General features: G+C 53.0%; 1 long non-coding RNA gene across 1 annotated transcript; it reads right to left on the bottom strand.

Moving 5' to 3' along the window:
- Positions 1-3,876: 3,876 nt before the first annotated feature.
- LOC120617756 (uncharacterized) lies at positions 3,877-6,749 on the bottom strand. The gene is made up of 3 exons (XR_005657035.1): positions 6,410-6,749; positions 4,060-4,225; positions 3,877-3,974 (listed from the first exon to the last, which is right to left on the bottom strand). It is a non-coding gene; the product is annotated as an uncharacterized LOC120617756 (long non-coding RNA).
- Positions 6,750-10,947: the final 4,198 nt, after the last annotated feature.

Below are 10,947 nucleotides of genomic sequence, written 5' to 3'. Positions count from 1 at the left end.
TGTTTGTTTTTAACAGGCAGTGATTGCCATGGCAGCATAGAAACTAGTTTCTGTGTTTTTACCACCAAAGCCAAGAATTTGTGATAGACAAGATACAAACAGCACAATCTCAGATGACATTTCTAGATGAAAACAAGGAAGTAAAGTGTTGGGAGACCCCCAAACAAGTGGCAGGTCCTTTGACTGCCAGAGTCGGCTGCAGTGACCCCTCTGACTTCCTTTATCCATTTAATCACACCTTGCCACACACCCGTCTCTACCCACTGGTGCCCTCCCGGGTCATTAGCCTGTCCCTGGGACTGGCGAAGTGCAGTCAGATTGTCCCCTCATCCTTCAGACACTTCTCGAGGGCTTTCCAGGCACCGAGGACAAGCTGGGTCCGCTGCGTGCTCTCGGTGCGCGGATCGGCACTGTCACCAGAGCAGGCCTGTGGCGGGGCCATCGTGGGGTGCAGGTGTGGCCCGAAGGAAGGGGGGCGGCTGTCGGTAAAGACAGGGAGTGGGGTTGGGCAGAGGGTCACGTGATGTGTGACTTTGCACCTAGAAGGGTGGTCGTTTGCCAGGAGGACACGTGCCGAGTAGACTGAGCCTCGTCGGGGCGTGTGCTGGGAGCGGAGGGTGGGGCAGGGCATGGGGAGCTGCGCACCGCTGGACGGGATGAGGCCGTAGCAGTAGTCAGCTGGGGGGTCACTTCCGCAAGTGTCCCCCGGGGTTAGGCGATCGTCGTTCTGGAGGAACTCGCCTGGGACGTCCTGTCCTCGACCGGTTGCACTGAACTTGTGAAGAACGAGTCAGCATCTCTGTTGGAGCGATGCGCATACTCATGCGCCGTGTGCACGTGTGCCCGCGCAGACCCACACATATGCACGCGCGCACCTGGGTACACGCGTGTGTACACGTGCGCGTGCAAACCCGCCCACAGCCCCACCTCACCCAAACATTACAAGAAGTCAATAGATAGTTGCTGTTGCTTCAGCTCAATGGATGAATGGATTCCGGCAAAAGGATTTTAGATTTTTGAAGTTTGCTTGAGTTTTTTCTTTCCATTATAATAGTAAACATATATATATATATATTTATTACAGAAAGTTAGAAAAAGCAGAGTTAAAAGCAGACCAGAGAGGAGTAAACAGATTGGATTATTTCCTTCCAGCCTTTTTTCCTGTGCACAAGTTTTGTTTGTTTATTTGCAAACCTAAGTCTGAGTGATTTCAGAATGCAGACAAGGAACCGGTTTAATGGGATTTCACCTGACGCGGGGCTTCGGAAAGGTCATTCCACACTGTTTACTGATTTTCTGTTTTGTGCCGGGTCCCGTGCTGAGTGCTGCGGTCAACGCGCAGGCACGGAGCCTGCCCAGGCAGGCCACCATGGAAACGTGACGATTTGGGAATAACAGTGGTGTCATGAGGACCGGCACCCTTCTGAGCAAACACCGCCACCTCCACCCTCTTCTCACTGTCCCCTGCAGAGGTGTGACGTCACGAGTGCGTTTGCCAGCAGCGCCTCGGAGCTCTCGCTGTCCGCATAATAGTGCTCGCTGGTCGAAGCACACGGGACACATTTCAGGCTGGCTTCTTCGCCCCTGGTGTCCGGACCCGTGCTAACGTCTTTAAGCTGCTCTTCCTCTGGCGGCCAGTGCACCCCCTGCCACCATGGCATCCCCAAGAACAGGAAACCGGAGGTGGCCCTGCCAAAGCCCTCAGCCCCGCAGGCTCCTTCCTGCCTGCCACGGGGGAGGTAAGACGCAAAGCCACGGGGAGCAAGCCTCTCTGGGCTGAGAGCACCACATGTCGTCCTTGTCCTTAGAAAAAGTCATCACTTCTCCCCCCCACCCCCCGCCTCTGACAGCCAGGCACCCAGCATGGCCCACAAACGAGCAAGCCAGGCACGGGCGGGCTGCTTCTGCACCGGGCGGTCACAGGGACGGTGGCTTCTAAGCCACTGCACGCAACATTTCCTCCCTTGGCCAGCACCACGTGTCAGGTGGCGCCTTTAGAAAAGCCACCTCTGCGAGTTCAAGAACTGTAGTCTCTATGACTTCTGTGCTAACATCGACTAAACATTAGCTACAGTAAATCACCTCAACCGGCCATTAGTTATTGATCCTATTGTGGTGCCGCGCAATCTGGCAAGTTCCATTGCGAGACGCTGGCTGGTCAGGGCTAATGGATAACTTCAGTCCGGCCTGGGCAGCAGCCCCGGGCGTGGCCCCACAGAGGGGCCTCTGAGGAGGCACACACAGCAAGGGGACGCAGGAGTCCTGAACGGTCTGGGAGAAAACGTGACAGAAGCACACTTTCCTTCCTCCCCTGTTTCGTACCATGCACACCCCGATAAGTCAAGGTTATTCTCACAGGAACTGGAACTCCTGTGACCTTTAGAGCCCATTCAGGTGGCCACACGTCTCCATCAAGTGCACTAAACGCCCTTGAAGCTGGGCAGTTCCCTTACCTCTGATTAAACATTACAGAGCGCATACCCGCTCGGAGTGGGCAAACCCTATAGCAGAGAATGGAAGCGAGAACCTTGGACCCGGAGCCACGAAGTGTGACTTGTGTTGCTTTTAGTGGTTTGACCTTGAGTGAGCACTGCTTCTCTGGTTCTTACTGTCGTTCTAAATTGTGCTTTATTGTAATTGCCTCTACAAAATATTCTCTAGCTCTTGTCCACTGGGCCCAGACAGAATTCGTTCACTCTTTCTTCTGTGGTCTTCCCGTACTTGGTACAGATTTGTGTCACGGAGGTGGGGGTATATCTGTCATGCTTATGTCCCTCATTAGACCAGATCCTGCAGGGCCCACAGCTTTGGTTCTCCGCGGCCTGCCCAGTATCTGGCTCGCGGCCTGCCTCGTCTCGCCCATCTGAACTACGAGACAGGCCACGACGTGCACTTCTCTAGGGCTGCTGGGAGGCTGGGGCAGCACTCGGCATTGACAGGGCTCAGTCAGCGTGGCATAGACTGTAAATTTCGAGTGACTCTCGGGGGTGGTCCTCATTCGCATAGCAATATTACTGCTCAGAGTGGCCCATGCCATGAAACTCAAGGAAATGAAGGAAAGAAACCACAAAGCCGCCAGCAGTGGTCAGGTCTGAGACCCGACCGGGAGCCGAAGGGGCAGGGCAGGGGACTTGAAAGTCCCGCTTCATGTCACTTTTCGATATTAGAAAGAGGGATGATTTTTCTATTGATATGTCTTAGCATTTTTTCAAATGAGAAAAATAAGCGCACAGGACACCTGTCAGCTCCTTTAGTACTTAACTGTCCTTCAGGTGTAAACCAAAGCTTGTCCCGCCGTTTATTACATTATCATAGATTCAAAAGGTAAAACTTTCTCCCTTTCACGTGGCCCTTTAAGCTGGGATGTCGTTGATGACTTCCTGTATCCGCCCCGATGTTTTTAAAGTGATTATTATTAACTGTATTTATTGACTAACGGAACCGAGACAAGAGAGTTAGTTGGTGGCCCAAACGTCAAGCGCAGTGGAGGAGCCGAGACTGGAGCTCAGGAGACCTGACACTTTGCGGAGAGCGGAATCTACGGAACGGTCCCCAAAGGCAGTTTCCCGTGTCCTTGGCAGTGGCCCAGCCTCCAGAAAAGCTGTTACTTGCAGACAGAGGCTTCTGAGAGCTCACTTCCTGCTGCCCACTGGACCGGCGTGTGGCCGAGGATGGCAGGGAGAACACCCGACGTGGGTCAGGCAGCCTGCTGGCTTGACTCTGGGCCCTGCCACCAAATGAGCTGTGTGACCTTGAGGAAAGTCACTTAACCTTTCTGAAGGCCAGCGTCCTTACCGAGTGGGAGGGACACCTCCCCTCACTCTCAGAATCTCGAGAGCCTCTACTGGGATGGCGCGTGTGGAATCGCTGTCGGCCGGAGGGTGCCGCATGAATGCCGGGCACGTTATTTGCTTTCGAGCTTCTGAAGGCAGCTTGGCAGAGGCGCGTACACCACAGCCCCGAGGAGATGAAGTCTAGGAGGACAAGATAAGATCGCTCTCAAGAGGAAGAAAGACATGCTCCCGCTCTGAGTCCCCGTGCTCTTTAATGTCTATTTACTTTTCCCTCCTGGGATGGTGATGTCTTTCCCCCAGCGTGTCACGCCGGCCGTGACAGCCGTTTGATCGGTGCGGCTATCAGAGCAAAGACGTTTCGCTCGGTGGGTCCTTCGCCTGAAGCTTCGCGGCAGCGTCACACGTGTTATAAATGCTTCTGTCCTTAGTCACTGGAAAAAAACATACAAACACTGAGCTTCCTATTGAGTTTGGTGAAATTCTTTTCCACCGAAGAATATAGGGACCTAAAATTCTCAGTGTGTTGACTGCAAGTGTGGACTTCTGCTAGATATTTGACGGGGCCTCCAGCTACCTCCGCTAGCCCAGCCTGACTTCCTCGGATGCCAAGGGACCACCTCGCAGGCCGTCTTCGCTTTTCCGCTAGGTTTTCCCAGCTGGATTCCCCCGAGATGCCTACGCGGAGTTAGACGGGCCGCTGCGGCAGGTAGGACCCGTTTTTGCGTCGTGATATTTCGTAGGTTAAAGGAGCGTAGAAATCAAAGAACAAACAGTAGACACCAAGAAGGGAAGGAAAGTAAATGGGGGGCGGGGGGTTAATGTCAGAACATCAATCCGCGCTCTCCCTGTACCCAGAGGTGGCATCGCAGAAGGAGAGCGCTTCTGGGCACCTCGGATCTGCTTGGCAGCTGTGGGTCATGCCTCAGCTGGCCCTTTTATAAAACATTGTTCGAATACATTTGGAATTAGCAACTCTCTTTCCAGGTCATGTGGAAAGTTAATATGAAGAGTCAAGCTCCTTGCTAAAACACGCTGCACTTTGGAACTCGACCTCTCTGGATCTGGGTTTCCCCGTCTGTAAATTTAGGTAGAGACTAGACTATCTCCAAGACTGCGTCAACTCTGGTAGTTCACGGACGAGTCTGCAACTCTACGGTTTATCGGATGCCAAAACTCAGGGTTAGGCAGGCTGACCGCTGGCCGCCGGCCGTCTAGACTGTCAGCTCTACCTCCGTGATGTTTCTCCAGCGTCTCTTCCTCTTCTCACTCATGATATCCAACCCCAGTTCATGCTCCTGTCTCCCCCTCTCTCCAGTTCCAGCCCACACACTCCCCCAGAACTGTCTTCCTTAAACACAGATTCAATCGGATCGGTCCCTTGATGGGAAATCTTCAGCGACTTCCTACTACCTGCAGAATAAACTCGCGCCTTCCCCAGCTGGCCCTCTCACTGTGGGGCTCCAGCTCCTCCACCCCGCCTGCTAAATTGTTCTAAGGTCACTCCATGGTTCTCGAATAATGTCCTTCACCCTTCTACCTGGGGCCTCGGTTCAAGTTTTGGCTTCTACGTAAAATATTTCCTCCTCCTCTGCTAATCTCTGTCACTTACTTATTAAACTCCTCCATTTCCTTCAGGGTCCACTCGGATCTCATCCCCCCCATTCATCTCCTATTGACAGAGAAAAATGACCCTTCTCTCTCCCATGGAGGGTATTTGTAACCACGTTCTAGCACTCATCAGAGTTGTATCGGAGTTATTTAGATGTGTTGCTCATTTCAATCAGCTCATGAAATCTTGAAGTCAGAAACCATGTGCTTTTTACCCCAGAATCCCGGGACCTCCAGCTTTGAGCTTTACACATTGCTGATCAATAGTTGCTTTTGAAAGGTGAATTCAATTGATTTTCTCTTAGTCACCCCAGAGCTAAAAGTAGGCAGTATAAAGCAGAGATCCCCCAAATTGTATGACCTCAGCTCTACAGGCAGCTTATCTCCTCTCAGCAGAGACAAGGGTGCCAGGAAGCCTGGGCCTCTGACTTTGCCTGCCCCTGCCCAGAGGCCTCCCCACGCTCAGGACAGACACAGGATGGCTGGCGTGCTGTGGAAGCCCAGCCTGCCCTTTGTAAAGCATGAAATCAGATAGCAAGTCCCTTCCTCATGGAGAATTCCTGCAAAACCAGTTCCCTCAGCCGCACACGACCCTTTGACCCCGGGAGGAATAAGATCGGAGGATTAATGTCAGCTATTCAAAGCCTCCTCCCTCTGGCCTGCACTTGGTTGATGACAGCGTGGCACCCCGAGTCTCTCCGGATGGTGAGCTCAGACTTCGGAGTGCAGAGGCTCTGCCCTGCGGTCAGTGGAGAAGACGTCTCTAGAAAGCTTCAGGCAGAGTCCCCGGAAATGCCGCTCATCCAGCCCGCACTGCTTTGGCCTGGTTAGGACACTTGCGACATCTGTGTCCTCAGTCTGTGTTTTTCTCACGCGGCAAGACTTCCAGGGGATGGAGGGAGGGGGCCTGGTGAAGGCGAACATGAAAAAGGTTAGCCGGAGACCCTCCAAGATGGTCGGTGACATACAGAGATGCCTCTGGGTTAATGAGAAATGAACCCACGTACCCCCAGGTGAATGCACAAGGTGATGGGCCTCGCGGATGAAGCCTGCGGACCCTCCTGCCTGGCTTGTGGAATCGACCTCAGTGTCTCCCAGCTGGGGGCGACCCTAGGCTGGAGAGAGAAACATCAGTGCAGAATGGCAGGTGGTTGTTGAGGTGCACAGGGTGGCATGAGGAAGGACGGGCACCCCCTCTGCAGAGCGCCGGAACCCTTAGCCATCCCTCCAGGATCCCTCAGCGCACCGCCTGACAGACCCGCGCGGTCACCCGTGCTCAGGCACGAGGAGGTCAGTCTACACGGCAGGGGCTGGCTTCCACGGAGCCACGGCCCTGGACCGCTGGGGTTCAGGACTTCATTGTAGTGTAGACTGTTTAAAATCAAACCTTTGTGAATGTGAAAGCTGATTCTGGACCGGACGGGTGTGAGTCGCCCAGAGGCACTCGGCCGAGGCAGGAGAGCCTGGTGACACTCCATCTCCTCCATACTCAGACATCGTTCCCGCCCCCGCCCCCCGAGTAGTCATTGTGGGTTACTCCTTGCTCTGTCTCCCCTCATCCCCTTCTCCCCGCCCCCGTGCTGCCTCTGTTTTCCAGAGGCTGGAAGCCTGGAATTTAGATTCTCCGAATCCCACCTCGCGAGGTTGTGGTTTGGGTCCCAACAGGGAAAGGCAAGGGCAAGACCTGGAAAGCAGAGAGGCGCGGCCATTGTTTCCTGCAGCAGCAACGGGCAGCCTGGGTGGGGTGTGGGACTTCAGGAGAATGTACATGTGACATTGGCAGCTTCCAAGTGACCTTCGGGTCATGACCTTGGTCTTGCAGCACCCGAGCACATCAGCGATGGTTTTCTGCTGCTCCTTCAGCTTCTCGATCTCTGAAAAGCCGGCGGTAGCTTCTTCTGCACGTTGCTCCCCATCCCTCACTTCCTACTTAAAACGTGTCTTCCCAACTCTACCTGGACCAGTCTGTGGGGGCGCTTCCGAATTATCGGTTACACACGACGCTTTCTTTGAAAGGCAGTGAACCGAGTGCAGAAAACATCCCAGGTGACAGTGACTCAGCACCAGCAGCTTCTTCAAAAAGGTCACCTCCTCTCACAAAGAGCCAGGGCTTCGCGCTACGTAGAAACAAGCCTCTACGTTTGTTTGTTTGTTTGATTTTCAGTTTTGTTATTAGTTTCGGGTATACAGTAGATTGGTTAGACATTTATATAGTTTACAAAGCGATCTCCCTGATTGCTTTCTCTCCTCTAGCCCTCCGCCTCGCCATTGCGTTAATGCCGAGCTCCCCATCCCCGTGACCATCCAGCAACTGCTGATTTGTGCCTCCTGAGCCCTTCACCCCTTCCTCCCAGCCCCCCGACCCCCTTTCCCTCTGGCCGTCACCAGATTGTCCTCGTATTTGTGAAGGGCTCAATGTTTGAGTGGTCGAATAAACGGAGTGAAGGACATGGGACAAATTGCTTCAGTCACAGAGACAGAAATGGTTAACACCGGAGTCAAAGCGTGTAGATTGGAACTTGTTAGATTTCCTTGTGCTGTGGATCCCCCTGGCAGTCTGGACGAGCTTCAGACCCCCTTCTTAGGAGAACGTTTTTAAATGCATAAAACAAAATATAATTTATTCCAAAGGAAAGCAATTTAAATATGGTTCTCTAAAAATCAAATTGCGATATGAGTGAAATAAATACACACGCACATTAACGTGAGCAGCGAGCTCGGGCTGTGCTCTGTGATTTCACAGTGGCAGGTGCGCACGACCTTTCGGTAGAACCTTCTACAAGTGCCATGTGCTGGGTTTTCTAGTGGTGACTTGTGTTTCGTTTCCTACAATCGTAACGGAACAAAACGATACGTTTCGGAAGTTGGCAGAAATGATGATGTGATTTTTTTCTGTCCAAGCTCATGGACCCGAGGTTCAGAAATCCTCGTCTAAATGTGTGGGCGATGCTTTTTCACACCCGGCGTACTTGGAAGGAATCCGGAGGCTGAGATAAGCTTCAGAACCTCGGACACTAAAATAGACGCGTTTGCAATCCGCAGTCAGTGATATGTATATACGGTATTCTCGAAGGGAGATAAAGAACGCTTAGACATAGTAAATGCAATTTCTACAGTTTCTCTAATGTAGGGGAAGGTCAAGAGATTGAACAAAAGCCACCTTTCGGTGCCAGCACTGTCTGGGGCTGAGGTGGACTTGGGAACGATAGCCCGTCTTTATTTGAAGGCTACATTATGCAACTTCTCTCCCCAGGGAGGGAGGCAGTGAGCGCCCCATCTTCGTTGTCTGTAGTACTCGTGGTTAAGATCTTCCAAAAAAAAAATTGTGTGTGTGTGTGTGTGTGTGTGTGTGTTATTGTGTGGGGCTTAAAACATGGTATTCTTCATCCTTTCTGGAGGAGATTACCACATTGGATGAAAACATTGCTCTTGACCTCCATCCCAACTTCGGAAAAGCGTGAACAGTGTGGGAACCTTTCAAATCAAGAAGTGAAAAATTCATTTTCTCTTATATGGTCTGAATAATATGCTTGTGAAATCTCAGCTCCTTAGAACAGCAGAAAATCGCTTGAATATTTAACCATGCATTTGTTCTTGGGAAACAAAATGTTCAGCTCTAGTGGTTGCCACAGCAACTGCCTGGGCTAAAAATACAAAATCCTCCATAAGAAAAAAAAAGTATGCACCAAGTGGGCAAGGGGAGAGAACATGGAGTCTCACGAAGGAAGAGCATTGGCGGGAACCAGCCAAACTGCAGAGACAGGGGAGCGGGGTGAAGACCTCCCCCGTGGGGCAGTGCACTGGGGAAGAGACCTACACCCCGCACCACCCCCCCGAAGGATTCCTTCTCCTCTGTCCTGCCCCTATACCTCCCCCCTTTAAAAGCTCACGAGCACACTGAGTGCGGGCAGCCACCCCTCAGAGGACACCTGGTCATATCAGAGACCGAGCTTGGAGGGGGCGGCGTCCCTGAGAAGCCATCACGGAAGCTCACCCGCTTCTCCTGCCTCTGGTTCAGCCTGGCTCTCAGTGTTCCTCCTCCTTGCTTTAATGACGCCACCCTCCTGCAGCTTCCTGCAGCCATCCTTGCTTGCTGTCACTGGTCGTCTCTGACAGGCTATTTCAGGAGAGCTGGCAGCACGTTCTGTGTGTGTGCGCCTGCATTTATTTCATCTAGATTTCCAGCTCTCGGGAGCACGGGCCTTGTAGTGAGCGATGCCCAGCACACTGACTGGCAAAATCTGCTCCACCACGTGGGCCGGGCTGAATAGTGGGGCAACATTGGCCTCTGTGGAAAGTCTGCAGGTCAGGGCATTCGGAGGTACCCACAGTCGCAATTTCTTGATTAAATACAATCCCGGGAATGACTCTGTGACTTTGCATGACAACTCTGAGTCAAATGCAAAAGCCCCGGAGCCTCTGCAACGTCACCGACTGCGCCTCACTCCTGCTTTTGTCCAGGGTAAAGCATCGTGGAAAGAAAACGCTTCAATCGTAAAATCATATTCCAAGTACGGCGTGGGATTCATGAGTCTTCACTGTAGCCTCAGCCTAATTCCCCCGGGACAAGGGACAAACACCTGGGTACCGATTTCCTCATTTGGACAAAAGGGTCGTATTGTCTCCTCTTCCTGTGGTTACTATCAGGATCGAATCAGATGAGGAATAAAAGTCCAGAAACTACGGCCCTTTGTGCAGATCGTAGGGCTCATCACTCGTTCACTTCCTCCAATAAACGGAAACCCAAACGCAGGCCTCCCAACCGCCCGAACCTGTTCTTATTCCGATTTCCTGCCGGTTCAGTCTCGTTTCCTATATTCTCTTAACCCCTGTGTCATTAACAGGGCTAATTTGCGTGGTTCATTCTGTCACGGGCATCCTTCCGGCAGCCACGGATCATTTAACAGTTCCCCCTGACATGAGAGCACGTACAGTCGCGATGTTTTCTATTTGCACGGCCTCTCGCCACGTGGAAAGCTCTCTTACGTTCACGCCGGGGGGAGGGGGAAAAGTGCGGCTTTTCCCACCTGAGCCGCCGCCAGCTTTCCAGGTGAGACGGTGATGCTCCAGAGAGGCCGGAGCTAGAACCCAGAGGAACTGAGGGTGGCAGGAGCAACTTGTGAGGACGAGCGCAGACCTGGAAGGGGATCACGCAGGAGCCCCTGCCACCTACGCCCCCCGCCCCTCGCAGCCGAAGCAAGGCATGGGTTTCTCACCGCAGGATGAGGCTGGTGCAAAGCCTGCCAAGGAGCCGCGTCAGCGTCCCTGCCACGTCACAGCTGCGTGTTGTGCACGTCACACACCTGCTTTCCGGGCGGGAGTCCCCACGCGGTGCTGAGGAGGCCTTTCCCCGTGCACACTCCAGGCCCACGATGCTCGTGGGGCTTCCCAGCCTCGTGGGGGGCCCTCGGCACTCTGGCCACAGGTCAGTTTCCTCTGGAAGGTTCTTTAACTCCTTCGGGCCATGGAGGGCCTGCGTGTAGAGGCTTTTGTCCATGCGATTCGTTCAGAAAAGGGGGACCACCAGGCTTACCACGTTTGCTCT

This window comes from Pteropus medius, unplaced genomic scaffold (assembly GCF_902729225.1).
Source record: "Pteropus medius unplaced genomic scaffold, Ma_sr-lr_union100, whole genome shotgun sequence".
Classification (NCBI taxonomy): Eukaryota; Metazoa; Chordata; class Mammalia; order Chiroptera; family Pteropodidae; genus Pteropus; species Pteropus medius.
Note: the sequence above shows the minus strand (reverse complement) of the source record. Positions and strands in the feature narration are given on the sequence as shown.